Source organism: Coregonus clupeaformis, chromosome 30, assembly GCF_020615455.1.
Source record: "Coregonus clupeaformis isolate EN_2021a chromosome 30, ASM2061545v1, whole genome shotgun sequence".
NCBI classification, from domain to species: Eukaryota; Metazoa; Chordata; class Actinopteri; order Salmoniformes; family Salmonidae; genus Coregonus; species Coregonus clupeaformis.
The window spans coordinates 21,063,900-21,086,653 of record NC_059221.1 but is presented as its reverse complement, the minus strand read 5'-3'; the positions used below and the strand labels follow the sequence as shown (position 1 = coordinate 21,086,653).

The 22,754-nt window shown below is 42.2% G+C and overlaps 1 pseudogene; it reads right to left on the bottom strand.

Moving 5' to 3' along the window:
- Positions 1 to 1,459: 1,459 nt before the first annotated feature.
- On the bottom strand, positions 1,460 to 19,406 carry LOC121546693 (annotated as a pseudogene).
- Between the last annotated feature and the right edge of the window lie 3,348 nt (positions 19,407 to 22,754).

The window sequence follows — 22,754 nt, the reverse complement described above, 5'->3', positions numbered from 1 at the left end:
CTGGGCTGATTCCTCACTGTTCTCATGATCATTGCAACTCCACGAGGTGAGATCTTGCATGGAGCCTCAGGCCGAGGGAGATTGACAGTTATTTTGTGTTTCTTCCATTTGCGAACAATTGCACCAACTGTTGTCACCTTCTCACCAAACTGCTTGGCGATGGTCTTGTAGCCCATTCCAGCCTTGTGTAGGTCTACAATCTTGTCCCTGACATCCTTGGAGAGCTCTTTGGTCTTGGCCATGGTGGAGAGTTTGGAATCTGATTGATTGATTGCTTCTGTGGACAGGTGTCTTTTATACAGGTAACAAGCTGAGATTAGGAGCACTCCCTTTAAGAGTGTGCTCCTAATCTCAGCTCGTTACCTGTATAAAAGACACCTGGGAGCCAGAAATCTTTCTGATTGAGAGGGGGTCAAATACTTATTTCCCTCATTAAAATGCAAATCAATTTATAACTTTTCTGACATGCGTTTTTCTGGATTTTTTGTTGTTGTTATTCTGTCTCTCACTGTTCAAATAAACCTACCATTAAAATTATAGACTGATCATTTCTTTGTCAGTGGGCAAACTTACAAAATCAGCAGGGGATCAAATACTTTTTTCCCCTCACTGTATATCACAGTTACATAATTATTAACAGGAAAATTGAAAACATTTCTCAAATTACATGACAGATGAAAAACATAGTATAAAATCCACAAACACCAATGTACACTATTATTTCCATAAATAAAAAATACATTAAAAAAATACAAACATATTTTTTCAATTAAAATCCACAAAGGAAATCTGCTGCCTTATAATGTTGGTTTGTGCGGTCATAAAAACGGAAATGGACTCTTTCCTCATCTCAAACCTGGGTTTCACATGCTCTATAAATGTAACAAATGTAAGATGTAAGGGTGTAATAACAAAATGTAGCATACTAATATGTAGGAACAGGAAAATATGACTTTAATGGCATATTCCGGAATCACTTCTGAAAACTAGAGAATGGGTTCTTAGTTGTTCATTAAAGAGAGTGAATGATTGACCACTGTCATGCTAACAGGACGGGTATTGATTGAGAATCGCAGTGAGATGTCTGATCCGTATCTGCTGTTGATCTGTATCTGCTGTCTGTCTCTCCACAAGGGGTAGACAAATGCAACAGCTCAAACAAAACGATGTGATTAAAAACGATGTGATTAAGTAAGAGTGGGGCATTATTTCAAGTGTATCAAAAATAGTTTGTCACTAGCAGGTTACAGTAAGTAGATAACCTAGTCTCTTAGGCGGTGTCCTGAGCACTGTATGTTGGTATTGAGAAAATAGTTAATATACTGTCCATAGGGTGGTTGTGTGTACTCTTCAGTCCAATACAACTTCACAGTGCAGTAGAGAGCCGGTCTTTCCTCAACAGGCTCACATTAATTCCCTCTTGTTATTGCATCCCTTTTCTCTATGTCTCTCTGTCCCCAGCTCTCTCTCGCTCCCTCTCTCTCACACATCTAGAGGATTATGCGGTAGAGCACCCAGCAGCCAAACGTCACCCAGTGGCTGGCCCAGCTCAGCTCCGTCCACTTCTGAATGGTGTGGTTGGCCACGTCACTCTGTAGAGGGAGAAAACAGACATGGGTTTAAAATACCCAAATCAACCATAACGCTTTGTTCTAAAAGATCTGACGGTGCTACGTGACATCGTATAATCAGAGTAATGTATGAGAGTTTGGCCATCTTAGAGCTGAACACCATTCAGTAAATAGTTACCTCCTCATCATCATCCATGTAGCCCACACTGAAGTTGAACAGAGAGCCCAGATATGCCAGGTGGAAGACTGCCAGGGCACTGAAGGCTATGTTAATAATGTACACCCACAGGGCCTGTGTGGATGGGAGACAGAGAAGAAAGATCATGCTGTAATGCAAACGTTCTTATTGGGGATTTTTTGGCATTGGTTTAGTATAAGAGTTATTGTGAAATGTTGTTTGGTCCATTTGCATGGGACCAACACTGAAAAATCTTTAGACTTTACACATGAAAATATCATTATGCATAAATATCACCTTTTTTTTATTTGTATTAAACCATACTTTTTTGTTCTTGTGAGTGCAGTTTGGCTGACATTTCTTTGACAGAATACACGTGTTAAAAATGGCTGCCAGTCTCTTCCGCAAAACTGGAACAGCGGGTATGCAACAAAATTAGTCTCAGGCAGATCACATAAAGGTCACAATGATTTATCCTATCATGCCTACACAGCATTTGCTGTGCTTTGTGTCACAGCCAAGTTGATTGATTGTTCATTAGTAATAAACAAACTTTGTATGTCACCTTAAGTTATTCTCCAGATGTAAATAATGTTATCCTTGAAAGGTAACGTGGAACTCCTTTTACAGACTTACCATGCTCAATTTACGTGATGAACCCGAGAGACAGTAGCACTGCACCCAGGTGGAAGCTCAGACCCTACAGGCCAAAGGAGACAATGGTAAGAAAATATATCTTACACACCCATACTCTCACCCACACCTGCTCTTGCATACTCACATGTAGAAGTGCACTGGTTGTGTATGTCACTAGGATGGCTGGAAAGGTTCCAAGGTTGTGAGCACTGGTAAAAACATCTGGGTGATCAGACAGAACAGTTTTCAGAGGATCAAGTTTGTATTCCAGTTCAGAAAGAGTAATTGAGTTGGGATGTTTACTGCTTTAAATGTCATTGTAGGAGGGCAACTGTGAAAACAGGTGATAAAAAACATTGTATTATTGTGGTTCAAAGTAAGCTAACAATGCTCTAAATTTGATCAATTTCACAGAAAGCTTACAGGTATTGAGGCATCGGGACATGGGCAGATTCCACGAGGTGGCCACCTCCACCATAGACCTGGGAAACTCCACATGAAGGGGCCAAGCAACAGTCATATCCCTGGAGAAGAAAACACAGGCATTTCAGTTGGGCTGTTTCAGGGGGGAAAGAGAACTAGGAGGGGGGCAAACAAACTATTTAACTTATGGCAAGTCTATGCCAAGCCTAGTGACCATGATGCTTCAATGTACTGACCATTTGAGGTTGTCTTTCTCTTCAGTAAAGCCTGCTCCAGCCAGAGTGGTGGTGGTCTCACTCAGGTAACCCACAAAGTAGTTGCTGAAGTGGAAGGAGAGTGCATTCTCGTAGGCTAGGAGCCACCTAGAGGTCAATGAAAGAAGGTTAGATTAGAAGACACCTGTCACAATTAAAGCCTCAAATCACACTTAACAATAATACTTTTCTATTTTAATATAAATTGCAAAAACATACAGTACCTTGCCACAGAACCTCTGTGCAGCAAACAATTGAAGGAAAATTGTAATCAATTATCACCATTTCATTTTATTTAATACATTTAACTGATACAGACTCACATTATCAAGTCTCATGGCATGAGTGGGCAGGGCAGAGACAGACGCGGTTGTGGGAATGATTGGTGTACAGACGTGCAGGTGACAGGGAGTTGGCACAGCTGGTGAGTTAGAAATGGACATGCAATATAAAGTACAGAGACAGGTGGGGGATATTCTATCGTCATAATATCAGATAAATAATGACCTGATCTTCCGTTTGTTTTGCTGGGGATAGAGCCCAGGCAAAATAAGACAATTTATTGGAAGGAGAGAAAGGAACAAATATGAATGGCCCATTACACTACAGAAATACATTCCTCAAATACCTTTCCTACAAAAACATTTAGAGGAGAGTGAGGTTAGTTGAGCCAAAGGGGTAAGTTGAGCCACCCTTGTTTCTAGGAAACTATACAGAAAATGAATAATTTGACCAAATATTTAGGAAGAGGTCCTCATTTTATGAAGTATGTGAAGGAATAAACCACATGGAAAAAGTGGTAAGCAAGTTAGGTCCAAAAAACAGATTTTCACCATGTCAAAATGAATTTATTGTGTTGAGGTTTTATGATGTTTGTATCTAAACCAAAGTAGATATTTTTAAGATTATACTATAAATCAGTTGGGGTCTCTATAAGCTTCAATATGAGGTCCTAAACCTAGCATGAAAGTGCATCCTTGTAGCTGTGTCGGATAATATAGTCAAAATGTTTGCCTTGGGTAAGTTGAGCCAATGGCCATGGGGTAAATTGAGCAAATTGAAGTGTTTTCTTCCCAGGCATAATGCAAGGCATTATCGCTGGGATATGAGGTAACAACAGGGCCTGGCCTATGTTAAAAGTGTTTTAAAAAGTACAAAGTGTTTGTTAGGTGTTATGCGTAACAAACACATACCGAGCAGCACCTAACCCAAACCCTAAACCGGGTTCGTAGCCAAATCCCAACCCTCCCCATACACTGATACATCACACTCTTTCCCTTTTTTGAGCCCACCCCTCTCTTTATTCATGTTTTTGTTTATTCTGATGTTTTGTTTTGACTCCTGTTTTTTTTGTTTTTTTTTCGTTTTTACAACTATAAAGCAACTTTGGGTCCTTAAAAAGCGCTATATACTGTATGTCCCATGTATTGTTACTATTATTATTATTATTATTAAAAGATGCTTAAAATGATGAAAAGAGAAAAAAAAGTGATTGCGATTGTGTTGAATTGTGTTTGGGAAATAAAGATATACATGGCTCTAAAAAGGTAGTGGTAATATTTAATTCAGTACATAAATGTGTAGGCGGCTTTTTATCTGTTGCGGTCTAGTACTGTCTTTTTGCTAGCTAGGGACATCTACTTTAAGTGCTGCCTTTTTTCCCAGTGGCCTGCTTGGTGTGTGAACTGCTGACTGCTCATAATTTGCAGATAGTTGTTGACACATCAACCAGGATCAAGGGGAAGGGCAATTTGTGACTTGTTTTGGTAATCAGTGGCTGTATTGGGGGGAGTGGTTTCACCTCTAATAGGCAATCAGCAATTAGTACAGGGAGGTGTGCTCTCCACCTCTGCTAGGCAATTAGCGTTAGTTATTCAGTCTCCCTTTTTTAAATTGATGTAGTTCTGTCCTTGAGCTGTTCTTGTCTATTAATGCTCTGTATTATGTCATGTTTAATGTTTTGTGTGGACCCCAGGAAGAGTAGCTGCTGCTTTTGCAACAGCTAATGGAGATCCTAATAAAGTACAAAAATATCCTGGTTTCTCAGCGGCGGTCGTGTCAGTGGTGGTTTTGTCGCAAAACTAAGACCATTGCCGAAACAAAGATGGTTCTGCCGAGTTGTTCTGCCGAGTTATTCAAGGAAGGAAAGAGGGGGAGGCTCCACACCACTCTCTCACCTGAGTATTTTACCTAGATATTTACAGATTATCTAATTTTGCTATTTTGTAGCTATGTCAACTATGTGTGTGTTTTCTATACCGTTTCGTACCTCTCCCTGTAGGCGTTACAGACGCTCCCCACCACTTGGCTGCAACCCTTCTAATTTAGAGTACCCTGCGCGCACAACCCATGTGGAATTCCGGGTCTCCGGCAGCATTTGGAACTGTCGATCTGCTGTGAAGAACGCTGAGTTCATCTCAGCCTATGCTGCCCTTCAGTCCCTTTACTTTTTGGCCCTGACAGAGTTTTGGATCACCCCAGAGAACACTGCTACTCCAGCTGCTCTTTCTTCATCTGACTATGTTTTCTCAAATAGTCAGAGAGCATCTGGTTGTCGCGGTGGTGGCACAGGTCTACTAATTTCTCCTAAGTGGAGATTTTCTCTTTTCTCCCTCTCTCACCTGTCCATCTCCTCATTTGAATTCCACGCTGTCACTGTCACTTGTCCACTCAAGCTTAACATTATTGTCATCTATCGCCCACCAGGTGCCCTTGGGAGAGTTCCTCAATGAGCTTGACACCTTGATAAGCTCATTTCCTGACGATGGCTCACCGCTCTTCGTACTTGGCGACTTCAACCTCCCGACGTCTGCCTTCGATTAATTTCTTTCCAACTCTCTCTTTCCCCTCCTTGCCTCTTTTGACCTCACCCTTCACCAATCCCCTCCAACTCACAAGGCATGCAATATGCTTGACCTCATCTTTACTAGAGGCTGCTCGCCTACTAATCTCACTGCAATGGCCGCTCCTACCAGGTAACGTGGAGAGGATCTGTGTCTGCACCACGTACTCTCACTACTGGTGTCCCCCAGGGCTTGGTTCTAGGCCCTCTACTCTTCTCGCTATACACCTAGTCACTTGGCTCCGTCATATCCTCACATGGTCTCTCCTACCATTGCTATGCGGATGACACTATTTTTCTCCTTCCCCCCTTCTGACACCCAGGTGGCGACACGCATCTCTGCGTGCCTGGCAGATATCTCAACTTGGATGTCGGTCCACCACCTCAAGCTCAACCTCGACAAGACAGAACTGCTCTTCCTCCCGGGGAAGGCCTGCCCGCTCAAAGACCTCTCCATCACGGTTGACTTCTCCACAGTGTTGCCCTCCCTTGGCGTGATCCTGGACAACACCCTGTCGTTCTCTTCAAACATCAAAGCAGTGACCCGCTCCTGCAGATTCATGCTCTACAACATCCATAGAGTATGACCCTATCTCACACAGGAACCGGCGCAGGTCCTAATCCAGGCACTTGTCCTCTCCCGTCTGGACTACTGCAACTCGCTGTTGGCTGGGCTCCCCGCTTGTGCCATCAAACCCCTCCAACTTATCCAGAACGCAGCAGCAGGGGCGGTGTGTTCATTAGGGCGATATGGGCGACGCACTGCCAAACGGGAAAAGGAAGGGATTTTTTTTCTAATCAATTATATCACGGCAACAGTAGTTATCAGTGTTCTAATCTAGACGTCTGATCTGCCACTAAATATCCAATCAGGCTAAAGTCGTGCTTCAAATGGCCCCGCCCCTTTTGGGGCGATTTCAGTCAGGTTGAAAATCGCCCCAGAAGTCTCTCATAGACTCTCATGTAAAATCTTTTTTTTTCAAATATCAGAGCTTTCAATACAATCTCTATGGGTTCCGGGAGGGCTTGCACTTACGCGCTTTCGTCATACGTAACATAAGTAACCATGAACATAACTAAGAAAAGAGCGGGTAGCAGCGTCAATCAATTCACGTACTACTGTCAAGATGGCTAGCTTTGCGAGGCAAAGATGAAACTGAGGGCTCCACCAACCCTGGTATTGTTCTTGGATTTGTCAACTTTGTGGCACAATTAGATGAGGTGTTTGATGACCATCTTAAAAATGCTAAAGTTTTCAAGGGCACATCAAAGACCATTCAAAACGAGCTACTGGAGTGTATGCTAGCGGTCATGAGGGAACATATTGTGGAGGAGGTGAAGTCGGCGAACTTCGTAGCTATCCAAGCTGACGAGACCACGGACGTTTCTACACAGACACAGCTGGTGCTTGTGCTGAGGTACATAGATAGCAACCACAAAGTGCAGGAGCGCTTTTTTGAGTTCTTTCCCATCTCGAATCAACCTCAGTCTCAATCGCCAGTGTGCTTTTGGAGAGACTGAACGGTCTTTTTGCCGACGACGAGAAAGTCAAACTCATTGCGCAAGCTTACGATGGAGCCAGTGTGATGAGGGGAGAGAAGGCTGGTGTGCAGCAAAAGGTGCGTGAGCATTTCAAGAATGCCCATTACGTGCATTGCTATGCGCATCAGCTGAATTTGATCATGCAGCAAGCTACTTCTCGCATCAAAAAAAGTGAACATTTTCTTTTCCGATCTGAGCGGGATTGCAACTTTTTTTTCCCGGTCACCCAAACGCACCAGCATTCTTGACCAGACTGTTGCACGAAGACTGCCCAGACCTTCATCCATACGGTGGAACTTCAACAGCAGAGTCGTGAACACTGTCTACGAGAATCGAGACGACCTCATAGAATGTTTTGAAGCCATCCGGACGGGTTCATTGGGTTCATTTGACCAGCCCACCGTGAGAGAGGCATCTGGCTACGTGAGGATGCTACATGATGAAGATTTTATTTTTTTCCTGGGGCTTTTTCACAAAATCATGCCCCACGTCGACATTCTGTACCAGAAGCTACAGAAGAAGGACATCGATGCTGTCTTCATCAAACGTGCCCTCGACAGCTACACAAGCAGTGTGCAGGCCATAAGGTAAGATTAAACAATATCATTCGATCTTTCTCAAAGCAGAGCTTTATTTGGAAAATGTATGCATGAAAGGAGACTGCATTTGTGTTTGAAATTACATTATTCTCATTATATATGGCCAGTGGTGTAATCTAGCTTATTTTATATACTATGTGTACTGTACAGTGGTGCTCATAAGTGTATGAACACATTCTAAAGTTGACTAAAAAGAGGAATAAAAAATTTAAAAAATCATCTTTTGGAAATTGATCTTAATGACTTAATTAAAAAAGTTGGAAAATCCAACCTTTAAGGACACCAATTTTCTTTTCTTTTTTATTCCTCTTTTTAGTCAACTTTAGCATGGGCTCATAAGCTTATGAGCACCACTGTATACTGTGCTGAACATCCAGGCTATGTGAGACACAAAGGCTAACTTAAACACTAAAGACATTATGCATCCCTGCCCATTTTAAGTGGAACTGAAGTATTTGTACTATACATGGATACATTGCATATACCTGTGCATCACATAGACAACAATACTGTACAAAGCCAACAAACACATTGGTCTGTTTGCCTTCAGGGACTCCTCTCAACAGCAGCTACAAGAAGCAACAGGAGCCAAAAGACCCAGAACAGCTTTGAGAGAAGAGGAGAAGCAGAGGCTGTCTGAAGAGGTCTGCAACACCATCCTGGATCACACCAAAGAAAGGTTCTCTTTCTCTGGCCACCTTGTGAGTGTATAGTATCTGAAGATTATGCCTTTGTTAAATGTTTTCATGAAGAAATGGAATGTGTTTATGTTAGTATCCAGAGGGAAGGTTTTAGGTGTAACGCCACATCCAGCAGACCGGAAGTGTCTTGGAGACTGGGGATTGGCCAGAAGAGGTCAGCTTCGTTGTTTATAAATAGGGGGGTTAGGCGAGGAAGACGTCAGAACGGCCATGGCAATCGGGGAGCCGTTCTCCGGGTGTCATGTCACCTGTCATTTATGCTGTAACCTCGTGATTTTATTAAAAGCCTCTAACACGATGCAGCAAAAAACGGACTCTTTGTTGACAGCAATAATGACCACCATTCATCAGATACGACATAATGGCGCCCAACGTGGGGCTGGGTTTGCGTCTCTTCCTTGTTTCAGTCAACCGCCAGGCTAACTCGCTTGAAGCATGGCCCAAAAAAAAATGGTGAGTTTTTCTTACCGCTTCGGAGTTTGTTAGATTGGATACGACTTGTGTACACTGGAGAGATGCACCATTCCGACCTTGCCTCGGGTGGCGTTATTGCGGTCGACTAGAGTCTGCTAAAATGTTATTCCATTGAAACGGCAGATAATTGGAATGTAGAGCATTAAACGGTAGGATTTAAGTATTGAAGTGACGATTAAGGCAGATATGCGCATTCTTTAGGGCACTGTACCATTTAAGATCTCCAGGGGGGGCCATTTTAGATGTCGGGCCGGCAAATCCGTTCACACGATAGAATGGGTGGACGGTGGGTTTTTTCTTCTTAAAGAGAGCTCGGATTAAGGAGGTTTATCTGATTGTGATTATGATTTGACTCTCGTCCGACGGGGTGTTTGATTGGGTCTGATTTCTCGGTGTAATGGTCATTAGTCCCGGTAGCAAAAACGGTAGGATAAATATGTTTAAAATTGATAGGGCAGTGCAGGATATTTATTTGCGTAGTAGGCCGCAGTTAGCTAGAGGCTAAGGCTAATGTCAAGGCTAAATGGGAGTGTGTTTCATGCTACATGGTACATCGTGGCTAGAGGCTAATGCTAAATGCTAATTGTGTTGTGGGCTACATGCTAACGTATCCTTAGAGATTCCATTGCGATGGATTAAAGTCTCTTAAATTTGTCTCTGTGTTTAAGTCAGGTTATATGTTTTGTGAGCGCTGTTAAATGTTGTTTGACTATAAGGGGGAAACGGGAGTTACAGCTGGAGTGTTATTCTGTCTGTTTGGGGAGAGAGAGTAGAGAATCTTCCTTCTACGGTGAAAAGGGATTTTTGAATGGCTGTGCGCATGCGTTTAATTTTGCGATACTACACTACAGAAAGGGGGAGTTTATGACACGAGATTAGGACACGTGTTGATTTTACGGGGCTAAAAACTACGACATGAGGTTGGGTTAAGCCTACAAAACAAAATGGTGGGTTAAGGTCATAGGTCCCATTTGGCGTAACCCTGCAAGGGAAAATAGACAGACAGAGGAGAAATTTTAACACGATGATTCTAGTTTAAACTGCGATTGGTTAAAGATGAAACTTGTTTTGTAACCTATTGAATTTATAAATTAGATATATGGTAGCGGATTATAATAAATTGAATTAAATAATTAAATAACGGATTAAAATAAAATAATGTTTTTGAGCGATCTATTTAGTTCTGAGTTTAGTCTTAGAGTGAATAATGTAGAACGAATGAATATTGAATGGTTGGAAATACTCAGTGATGGCATTAACTACTAAAATGTGATTCTGTGTCTCTGTTTTTTTCTGTCATATGAGTGGAGCGATACGATACGACAGGAGAGAGGAGGGGTTAACATGTGACTGACGTGGCCACGTGACAAGGTGTGACGAGGCAGAGTCAGACGAGAGGATCAGATCAGGCTAGTGCACAAAATCATCCTAACAAGATATGTGATGTTATGACAATTTTACATAGGCTTGGCAAATACTATTTCATAAAAAATTGCATTTTGGAAGCTCTGTGTATCACTGGGGTTTGATTACAGATGTGTTGGGAATCGAAGACGGACATTCTTCTGTAAATTTATGATAATTATGGGTTATAGAGCAAGGGGTTACAGGCTTTGTTTATGGGTATTTTAGTCTGAAGATGACTAACTTGCATTTACTGGCAGTTGATGGGTTGTGGTAAGATAGCCAACACTAATTGATAAATTGGTGACATAGGAATAAAAATTGGTTTTAATTATTCATGATTTTTAATTGATTTATTTGGATTTATTTGGAGTTGTTTAGGGTTATATTAATAATTACAGGGGGGAAGCCTTAGGCTATACAGTCTAAAATAAGCTAGTTCACAATAAAGGAATGTAAAAGGGTTGATGTGTTAGGAGAAACTAATGGCAGATGTTAGTACACCTTTCTCACATACGGATTCAGCAAAAAGTACAGCTTAGGGAGGTTTATCCTCAGCTTTCAGTGATCATCCAGCAGGGTGATTATGGCATCAGAGATGAAGACGAATAATAGATAGAGGACAAGCAGAAACGACGATGAAGATGAATCCAGAACTCCAGAAGGAAGAAAATTAGATGTCTGGAAGAGAAGAGTGAACTTAAAGAAGATGAGGATGATGAAGATGAGAGTGATGATGAAGAGGTCATGCATGGGTGGATATGACTCTGTGATCAGAAGGAAGTTGGCAAGAGAGAAACGAAGATGAAGAAAGTGATGAAGATTTGGAGATTAAAGGTGCTTTATGTTCGAGAGGATTTTATCCTACAATGACTAGCAAAGAAGAAATAGAGATATAGACCGATGCTTATCATGCCTGGATAAAGCAAATAGTTTAGAAGTAACACAGTTGAAGATAAAGAAGAGGAGAAACTGCTGAGAGGATCCCAAGAATTGGAGAAGAACAAAGAAGAAAAAGGAGGAAGATTTCAGCTACACTTTCAGCAACTTTCAGAAGACTGTTATAATTGTGGACAGATTGGTACTTTACCTGTGATGAAAATGAGTCGGGAGAAAACAACAGAGGAAGATGAAGTAGCAAGTGAAGATCACCTGTTAGTGTCTAGAAGATCCGGAAGGGGGGTGCATTGCTGAGGGAATCGATTAGAGAAGAAGAGAAAATAGCTAACAATTGAAGTTAGGGAATCAATGGAGCTCTGCTATAAAAATCAAAGAGAAATCAAAATAGACATACTAATATTAGAAGAAACTGTTATGGCAGTGTTGGGAAGAGATGCATTGTTTAAATTGAATTGTACAATAAGATGTACACTAGACGACTGGGTTTTTGGGAATCTGGGAATCATTTGCTTAAAAAGATAATATCATAGGAAGGATGATAATCTATTGTTCTGTCTATTAGACAATCTGTCTGGAAAAATAAAGTTAAAAGGGGTGACTATTATTCTGGGTTACATTCTTACACTAAGGGATTTCAGGCTAGGCTAAAAGGTGTTTAGACGTTTGCCAAGTCTGTGTGTAATGAGTCAGAAGCAGGTGGGGAACTTTCCCAATCACATATTCTAAACATTTGGTGGTAAGGGATTGTGTGAAAATCAGGGGGAAAAGTTGTAAATGTTATGAGAGAAAAGATTAGATTAAAATAAGTTAGGAGTAGATTAGGGTTGAAGGAACTCTGAGACAGTAAGCTAAATTTCAAAGGTAGTAGTAAGAGAGAGAACAATGGTGAAGGACACTGTAGAGTAGGAAGATCAAGGTCATTATAGGTGTATGTTGGGTAATCAAAAGTTTGAAAGTCAGGAATTAGAGAAAGGACTGAGATTTGGGGAAAAAGTGACACTAGTGGTGATAGATGGAAGGACAAGCAAAGACAACTTTTATATTGGGGGAAAAACTAGGAGTAACTAAGGACATTCACACTTCAGTCTATTATAACAACAGTGAGAAGCAAGTTAACTCTTTCAACATTGATAGGTATTAAAGCCATAAATATATCGCATTTGATTATAAGGGAACCAATACAGCACCAATGTTAGGGAAAGAATACTTATTAGGGTTAGGATGGTGATGTTCCTCCCATATGGAGAGATAATTATGGAGAATGGGTATTGTTATCAGGACCAAGAGTAGAAGCTGTTGCACCTAGCCAAAGGAGGGATAGGTTGTACAACGATATGAAGTGGAAGAGGTTAGGAGTGACTGTTCACTTATTTGGCGTAATGTTACAGAGAAAGGTCAGGGAGAATATATGTGTACTTATCTAGGGCAAGCATTAGAAGTTGTTCCGGTTAAGAATTATTGGTTAAAAGGCTATATAATTCGTAAAGTGACGCTTAGGATGGAAGATTTGAAAGCTGGTGAAGCTTCCGCAGTCACCGAGGGAGTTCAGGAAGAGTAGATTATAGTAGTCACTCCAACAGTAGATAATACACAGAGGATAATGGGAACTTTTGCACTGGAAGTAATTAGGGTTGATACAGCAATTAAGTCAACTACTTTAATGGTAACTTTGGAAGGGATTAGTGATACGATGGCAATAGCAAAAGAGGGAGTATGACATCGACAACAACTTTTCTGAAATTAAATGGGGAATTTTAGACTCATGGGTTATGTTACGGATGGAGAGTGCTGTCAATGATAGTACGAATGGGGTTAAAATAGGAGAACAGATAGTAGTAGAGAGAATATAGATTCATCATGGAGGACAGGATGAGATCTTTGATTTTGATGACAGACAGGGAGAGGTATCTGATCAGTGCCGCTCGTTCTTCTGTTGTGGAAATTAGAGATATATTAACTCATTCTGTAAGATCAGTGAGGAATCTTGAGGGTCCATGTCTGTTGAGGATTCCAGCACCAAACATGTTAGACGGTCGCGCGGCCTCTATCAGGTATGGGTCAGTCTTATGCTTTGTCATGACTGTGGTATTAGCAACAGTCATTGACAGATAAAATAATGTCGTTGTCAGAACAGTGGTTTAAGCCTAGGGTTAGGTGGAATTGGGTTAAGTGAATTAATATGGGAATTGTTAAATGGGAAAGGAAAATTAGGTAACAACGGAACCCTGAAGTATTCAGGTGAAACATTGAGGGCTAAAAGTTGTTTTTGTTCTAATAAAACATATGAGGTAAAGGGTATGTTTATGGGAATATCAGATTGGGATGTTATATGATAACTTTGGATAAGCATGAACATAAGGTTAGAGATGACAAATATAATGTAATTTTTTATGGATCAGTTAGTAGGAACAGCAGGACTTTGATGGTTAAAGGATTAGCTTTTGTCTGACAATGTGGCTATGGGGAATTTTAGAGATATTTGGAGGGTTTGTGATGATAAAACGTATATATATTCTTACATTATGGATGGAAAGGATTTTGTTACATGTCAACGTTGAAGCTTCCATATGAGGCTTTTACTATTAAAAGAGGAGTAGCACCGAACACAGATCAATTTGAAACTAGAGTTCAAAATAGGATGAAAAGGGACATGTCATAGGCTTCAAGCCTATCATTGAAGGATAAGTTTAAGGGAGAAGGGGGGACTTTATTCATGGTATGGTGTAACATTTGGGAAGATCATAGTGATAAATATTAGTTATACTTTCAGATAATATCACTGGGGTTAAATAAGGGATGCATTTGGAAGACTTGGTTGCAAGATCAATTAGGCCAGTAGGGGCAGTGATGGGTCAGATTTTAGTTTCAGCTTTGATAACACTGTGTGATGTTTGTAATTTGTTACTGACCTTTGAGAAAGCTATGATATTGAGATAGGTTGGAGAGTGATTCCTGGAGACAACACTCAGATGCCGGTGTTGACTGTTCCTGATCTGGAGGAAGATGGATGGACTACTGATGGATAAATATCATTTTTTATGAGTTGATTATTTTTCAAAAAAAAAATTCTATATTGGGGTGATGTTGGTATGATTTATGAATCAAAGGGGGGAATAGGTTTATGTGATTCATGCATCATTTATATATCAGTTTATATTCTTAGTGGATATTGATGTTTAATTTGAAAGGGTTGTTTTGCAAAAGATACTGTTTGGTCGTTTCTTTTCTTTTCATTCCAGAAGCATTTGGGAGAACATGTGGAGATTGAAATACTCAAACAAAGACAATATGAAGGGACAATATGACTGGAGGAGATGAAACAAGGAGGGTGTGGCTGATTTCATCATCAACAATCCATTCATCCAAGTCAAGACTACAGGGAGATGAAGTGTAGTGGACTACATTCCAGTGTCTGCAATGAAATATAGACATGTGTAATACATAATTGTGTAATAGTCTCAGGTATTAATTTTTGTAGAATGATGTTTGATGTTATTGAATACATGTGAGGATCTTAGATGTTTGTGTTTATTTCGGTGAATGTTTAGGGACAGAGAGGCTAGGAAGGAGAGATTCATTGTACGATCCGATGGGTTGACCAGCCGTACAGTGGATGTTTTTGGATAGGATTTTGTTTGCAGGGGCTTACATGTGTATTTAATTGCATCATAGTTTCAAAATGCATTTACATGGTTTATGAGGTTATCTGGAGTACCGACGGTGGTTGCCTGGGGCAGAGGGACCGTGAGAGAATTTTACTGTCTTGATTGATGGATGGATATCTGAAAAGATGGCTGCCGGACAGTTTTTCGCTCTTACACTCCATAGAGATTTCTTCATATTTCATAGTAATGTATTCACACTTCATAAAGATAGTAATGTATTCACACTTCATAAACAGTTATTCATATTTCATAGAAAGGTATTTACACTCTAGAGGAGAATGTTTTTTAGTTTAATGTTAAAGATACTCAATAAGATAAATGGTTACTAGTCATAATCCTATTCTGGTTGTTTTCGAGACGTTTAGTTCGTCTCGAAGGGGGGAATATAGTATCTGAAGATTATGCCTTTGTTAAATGTTTTCATGAAGAAATGGAATGTGTTTATGTTAGTATCCAGAGGGAAGGTTTTAGGTGTAACGCCACATCCAGCAGACCGGAAGTGTCTTGGAGACTGGGGATTGGCCAGAAGAGGTCAGCTTCGTTGTTTATAAATAGGGGGGTTAGGCGAGGAAGACGTCAGAACGGCCATGGCAATCGGGGGAGCCGTTCTCCGGGTGTCATGTCACCTGTCATTTATGCTGTAACCTCGTGATTTTATTAAAAGCCTCTAACACGATGCAGCAAAAAACGGACTCTTTGTTGACAGCAATAATGACCACCATTCATCAGATACGACAAGTGCTACCTTACTGCAAGCAGACATGTTTGAAAGGTACTGCCATTCATTTCCTGATGAGGCTCTGAATGCCACTGTGAATGCATACCCCATGCTGAGCAAGGCAAAGCTCAAGACAGAACTATCTCTGATCTGTGAGAATCCTGAATTCAAGGGCTGCTGTGGTGCACTGGCACTGTACCAGGTTCTCATGAGCTACAACCTCCAGGAGACGTTCTCTGAGACTGTGACTCTGTTGAACATCCTCATAACTACTCCCATGACAACAGCTGAAGCTGAGAGATGTTTCTCAACTTTGACACGAGTTAAGACATTCCTGCGAAATTCAATGGGCCAGGAACGTCTGAATGCACTGGCCATGCTTTCCATGGAGAGGGAACTAGTCCTCAGCATGCCTGATTTCAATGAGAAAGTCATTGACCGCTTTGCTGCTTTGAAAGAGAGAAGAGAACAGTTTCAGTACAAGTAATGTAGCCTCTCTCTCTCTTTGTCCCTCCCTGTCTGTCTCTTTAACACACACACACGCCCAAATCAGTTCACAGTTGATGTTGTTTAAAATAGTTATTTTTCATTAAAAAAAAAGTAAAAAAATAAATAATAATCTGTTCATGTTCATTTTTACAAATCTATACAATTGGCCAGAATATGGTTGTTCATATTTACAAATCTATACAATTGGCCAGAATATGGTTGTTCATTTTTACAAAGCCATACAGATAGCTGTGTTTACCTTTTCTAGAAATTATTTTCAAATTCTGTTTTCAGGCAAAATGTCTATCACTGTTCATTTCCGCAAATCTATACAAGAGGGCAGAATATGGAAGTCTATAAAAATTTCTTATTACCAATAACTTGCATCATCAACTTGCATTTTCAGTAGCCTCTATCAAAAGCTCCTGCTTGCTTGTTGTGAATTATGCTCAGGTGCACATATTTCCAATTCAACCATGAGGCCTTTTTGAAGCAAGTAATGTGTATATCAGTATTGACTTATATGCTTTTCCCTGTCTTCATGTTGTTGCTGGACATATCTTTTTAAAAATGTGTGTAGGTCACCTAAATCATCAGAAAAATTGCCCCCCCTGAGAATTTTTTCAGGAGCCGCCACTGCGCAGCAGCCCGCCTGGTTTTCAACCTTCCCAAGTTCTCTCATGTCACCCCGCTCCTCCGCACACTCCACTGTCTTCCAGTTGAAGCTCGCATCCACTACAAAACCATGGTGCTTACCTACGGAACAGCAAGAGGAACTGCCCCTCCCTACCTTCAGGCTATGCTCAAACCCTACACCCCAACCAGAGCACTCCGTTCTGCCACCTCAGGTCTCTTGGCACTCGGGAGGGCAGCTCCCACTCAGCCCAGTCCAAGCTCTTCTCTGTCCTGGCACCCCAATGGTGGAACCAGCTTCCCCCTGAAGCTAGGACAGCAGAGTCCCTGCCCATCTTCCGTATTCCGAAAACATCTGAAAACCTACCTCTTCAAACAGTATCTTAAATAATCCTGCTCCTCATCTAAAAAATGCACTTGACCCCACCCTCCCCTATATTGCACTTTTTGGGGACGTTCACAATCATCAATGTCTGTGGAAGCTTTTTCTGACCTACGGTAAATCATTACAAGAGGTTAAGTCATCCACTCACTTGCGTAGCAACGTGTCCCCATAGATAGGGATGAAGTAAGGGAAGAGGTAGGGAGCAACACAGTTAGAGATGACCAGACACAGTTAGGCTCTTCACCCAGCTGACGCACACTTTCCATATCCAGGAGAAGTTCTGAGGAAGAAGAGAACATCTCAATACCATCTTTCTCTCTCTATTCCCTCCACCCATGTCCCCCCTTATCCTAGCCTGGTCAAACTAGACTAGTGAGTGCAGCGTTTAGTCTGGTTTAACCAGGCTACCCTTATCTCTATGCCAAGACAAGACTTATTGTTGAACTCACCAGCTTGTGGCCCTCTATAGCCTCTCTGTAGCTGTTGAAGCTGATCCAGGGTCCGAAAATGACAGTGCCCACAAAGTAGATGTAGCCCATGAACTCCACAGGAGAGGGCACGTTGGTCACCACACCCCGGTCCAGGTCAAAGGCCAGAAAAATGGCCTTCATAGCCTACCACCATCTGGGAACCTGATACAGACCGCAGTGAGTCTTAAAATATTAATTTCATGTTTTCATGAATACGGTGAAAACATTGTTTGTAGTAGGGGTTGGTACCAACATTTTTAAAAATCGTTCCGTTCCCCTGTTCCGACCAGCAAAATAAAGTTCTGAACCGGTTTGAACCAAAAAAAGTAACGGTTTATATTGTTCCTTTCTGTTCCTTTTTGAACCTCTGAAATCTCTTCTTTTTTTTCATTTAGCTCGACATTAAATTACTTCACCAATCCTGCAGACCAGATAGAGCAGCTTGCTATGGTGCGAGCAAGCTATAGTTCAGTGAGTTGTTTACATGCGTGATGGAAAGACAAGTGTAGGGTGCAAAATGCAACTTACATTTTGCGGGGGGGAGAGAGCAAGAGAGGGTGGAGGAGGAGGCTTGGCTTGAAGCGCTGGGCATCTTGTGATGACATGTATTATCGGAATTAGGCCCACAGAATTATACCTACGGAGGAGCGACTTCCATGGAGGAACTTTGAATGTCTTTGAACTTCAGAGTTGGCCTAACGTTGGACAAGAGAAGCTAGCTAGCTAACAAGCTTGTATGTGCAGAGCGGCACCAGAATTAAAAACACGTCTTACCTTTTTGTAGTTAATAAAGCCAATGTGAAATGTGATAACTATAGTATTCCTAATTAGCACTGAAAAAGTTAATCCATTCTTCTCTAATTAAAAATCTCTCTCCCTATCTTCTGAATCACGCTTGTAACATCTGTAGGCTACAGCCATGCTTCGGAGGGGGAACGGCAGTTAGCCTACACGCACACACAGGCAAAGATTTTCAGCTGGCAGGCAGAACTGGAAGAATTTTCTGATTGGCAGAGGGAGGGCTTTGCATAGGTGCTTTGTTGTGTTTTTTGTGGGACTGGAAAAAAAATGCCCGGAATGTAAAAGAATGTTATTAACCAGTTCCCATGCTTTTAAAATAACGGTTCTGTTCTGGAACAGTATAGATCACTTTCGTTCCAGGTTCTGATTTTGTTCCTTGAAAAAATATATGTATTTTCTGTTCTGTTCCCTAAACCAGTTCCAACCCCTGGTTTGTAGTGTATATTCACGCTGAGAGTAAGTACCATCCTCTCATTTTGTGCCAGGTGGTGGTGTCCATCATATGCAGCTCTCTGGAAGGAAAAGGGGAGAGTAGACTGATTAGACAACCATTTTCAATGCACTTGGTAACAGGTAACAGATCTACCTACCCAATGAGCAGGTAGATGAGGATGGTGATGGAGAGGAAGGTGGCCCGGTTACTGGAGTGCCAGCAGAGGAAGAGGATGAGGTAGCAAAGTAGATTGAGCAGCACCACCCACACCATGGGGAGCTCAAAGAACAGGTACAGGGTGTAGAACCCTCCCGCCACGGTGTTCAGGTGTTTCACATATGAGGGGAGGCCTGACCAGGGGAACAAAACAAAAACAACAGCACACACAGAAGAGAATGAGAACATGTAGTAGAACCTGCATGTAGTTCTTCAGTTCTATATAATTTCTCAGAAATGTCCTAATCAAAATCACTCTCCTAAGACTCATCATGTTCTGTCGTTATCAGGAGCTCTGTGAAATTCCGAAAGTAACATTTCACGCAAAGGAATGCGAAATCTCACCCAGAATCCAGAGAAGTCGACATAGAAGGCAGATGACCAGAAGCTGCCAGACATGCTCCAGGCCCTGCTGAGCGAGTATATTCTAATACTATATTCTAATAGACAACATTACACATTACAATGTATAAGTTCCAACAGACGTGACCACCACTCTTCTTTGTGCATGCTGACAACAGCAGTGATACACTGGCTAAACTACAAGCCCCACCATGCATCACGATTGACACATCTGTGCACAGTGCACCCTGCTGCAGGGGTTTAATGAGGAATTACCAGACCTTGATAAGGAAAATGCATGATAAGCAATTGTATTCCATTATAGTAGCAAGTAATGTTACTTTCGGTCCTCCATTCCTGCTCCGTGGCTTGACGACTCATTGCGAGCTCACAGAACAGGGCAGCCGAGCGGAAATGGAGGAAAACTAGACTCCCTGCCGACCTGTCATCTTTTCACTCCCTCCTCTCTACATTTTCTTCCTCTGTTTCTGCTGCTAAAGCCACTTTCTACCACTCTAAATTTCAAGCCTCTGCCTCTAACCCTAGGAAGCTCTTTGCCACCTTCTCCTCCCTGCTGAATCCTCCTCCCCCTCCCTCCTCCCTCTCTGTGGATGACTTCGTCAACCATTTTGAAAAGAAGGTTGACGACATCCGATCCTCATTTATTAAGTCAAATGACACCGCTGGTCCTGCTCACACTGCCCTACCCTATGCTTTGACTTCTTTCTCCCCTCTCTCTCCAGATGAAATCTTGCGACTTGTGATGGCCGGCCGGTCAACAACCTGCCCGCTTGACCCTATCCCCTCCTCTCTTCTCCAGACCATTTCCGGAGACCTTCTCCCTTACCTCACCTCGCTCATCCTTGACCACTGGCTATGTCCCTTCCGTCTTCAAGAGAGCGAGAGTTGCAACCCTTCTCAAAAAACCTACATTCGATCCCTCCGATGTCAACAACTACAGACCAGTATCCCTTCTTTCTTTTCTCTCCAAAACTCTTGAGCGTGCCGTCTCTAGCCAACTCTCTTGTTATCACTCTCAGAATGACCTTCTTGTTCCAAACCAGTCAGGTTTCAAGACTGGTCATTCAACTGAGACTGCTCTTCTCTGTGTCACGGAGGCTCTCCGCACTGCTAAAGCTAACTCTCTCTCCTCTGCTCTCATCCTTCTAGACCTATCTGCTGCCTTTGATACTGTGAACGATCAGCTCCTCCTCTCCACCCTCTCCGAGACACACAATTAATCTTCTCCTTTCCCCCTTCTGATAACCGGGTGGCGAATCGCATATCTGCATGTCTGGCAGACATATCAGTGTGGATGACGGATCACCACCTCAAGCTGAACCTTGGCAAGACGGAGCTGCTCTTCCTCCCGGGGAAGGACTGCCCGCTCCATGATCTCGCCATCACGGTTGACAACTCCGTTGTGTCCTCCTCCCAGAGTGCAAAGAACCTTGGCGTGACCCTGGACAACACCCTGTCGTTCTCCGCTAACATCAAAGCGGTGACCCGATCCTGTAGGTTCATGCTCTACAACATTCGCAGAGTACGACCCTACCTTACACAGGAAGCGGCACAGGTCCTAATCCAGGCACTTGTCATCTCCCGTCTGGATTACTGCAACTCGCTGTTGGCTGGGCTCCCTGCCTGTGCCATTAAACCCCTACAACTCATCCAGAACGCTGCAGCCTGTCTGGTGTTCAACCTTCCTAAGTTCTCTCACGTCACCCAGCTCCTCCAGAAGCCTGCATCTGCTACAAGACCATGGTGCTTGCCTACGGAGCTGTGAGGGGAACGGCACCTCCGTACCTTCAGGCTCTGATCAGTCCCTACACCCAAACGAGGGCATTGTGTTCATCCACCTCTAGCCTGCTGGCCCCCCTACCTCTGCGGAAGCACAGTTCCCGCTCAGCCCAGTCAAAACTGTTCGCTGCTCTGGCACCCCAATGGTGGAACAAGCTCCCTCACGACGCCAGGACAGCGGAGTCATTCACCACCTTCCGGAAACACTTGAAACCCCACCTCTTTAAGGAATACCTGGGATAGGATAAAAGTAATCCTTCTACCCTCCCCCACCCCAAAAAATATAATATATATATATAAAAACATGTATTTTTTTAGAAAAATTGATATATTGTAAAGTTGTCCCACTGGCTATCATAAGGTGAATGCACCAATTTGTAAGTCGCTCGGGATAAGAGCGTCTGCTAAATGACGTAAATGTAAATAGACTGGTTCCAATTATAAGTGTAAAAGGTGGTGTAGGGAGTTTGATAGGTCAGTGAGTGGCACTGGTGCAGCTGTGTGCATCATGGAGTGAGTACCAGGCAATCTGCTAAATCAATGTTGGCTAAATCATAAAATGGCCCAAATAATCTACTACAAACTGACATGTTTATGTTATTTCGCAATTTAAAAAATATATATATATGAATTTGAATGCTGGTTTACAAGGACCAACTCACATGTAGCTACCTAGCAAGTAGTGCATTACAAATCCTGCTTCGTCCTAATCCGCAGTGCAGTTTTCTTCACACTACGCTAGGTACTGTTAAGTTGCGTCAATTCAAATCTGGTATTAGGAACAAAAGAGGTCAATACACGTCTTCTAAAATAGACTAGTATTTTAATTAATGCAAACCACTTCAATGGTAAATATGATGTTCGTATATACGGGTCAAATGAAATACCACACAGGGCACTCAGAGAACTGATCCATTGTTCTAAGTTCTTCTTCAAATACTCTGACAGAGATAGTTCCCGCTCCCTGCTGGCCAATCAGAGTAGAGACTGAGCGTGGTTTATACTTACTCAGCCAAACGTTGGCGCACAGGCTGGTCCCAGCCCCTTGGCACTTTACCGTTGCACACTGCTGCCAGGCATAAGTTGTTATCATCACAACCTGTAGAGTCAGCACCCATAGACACTGTTCCCCTGTACTCCTTGTACCTACGTCCAAGGACGGTTCACAGATCCCAAAGAGGCAGTGTTCGTGTCTGTGAGAAATACAAGTCTTATCTCATCCTACCCCCTAACGTTCCTCACATGAATCACAGCTTGTTATGTGAAACAATTTATATC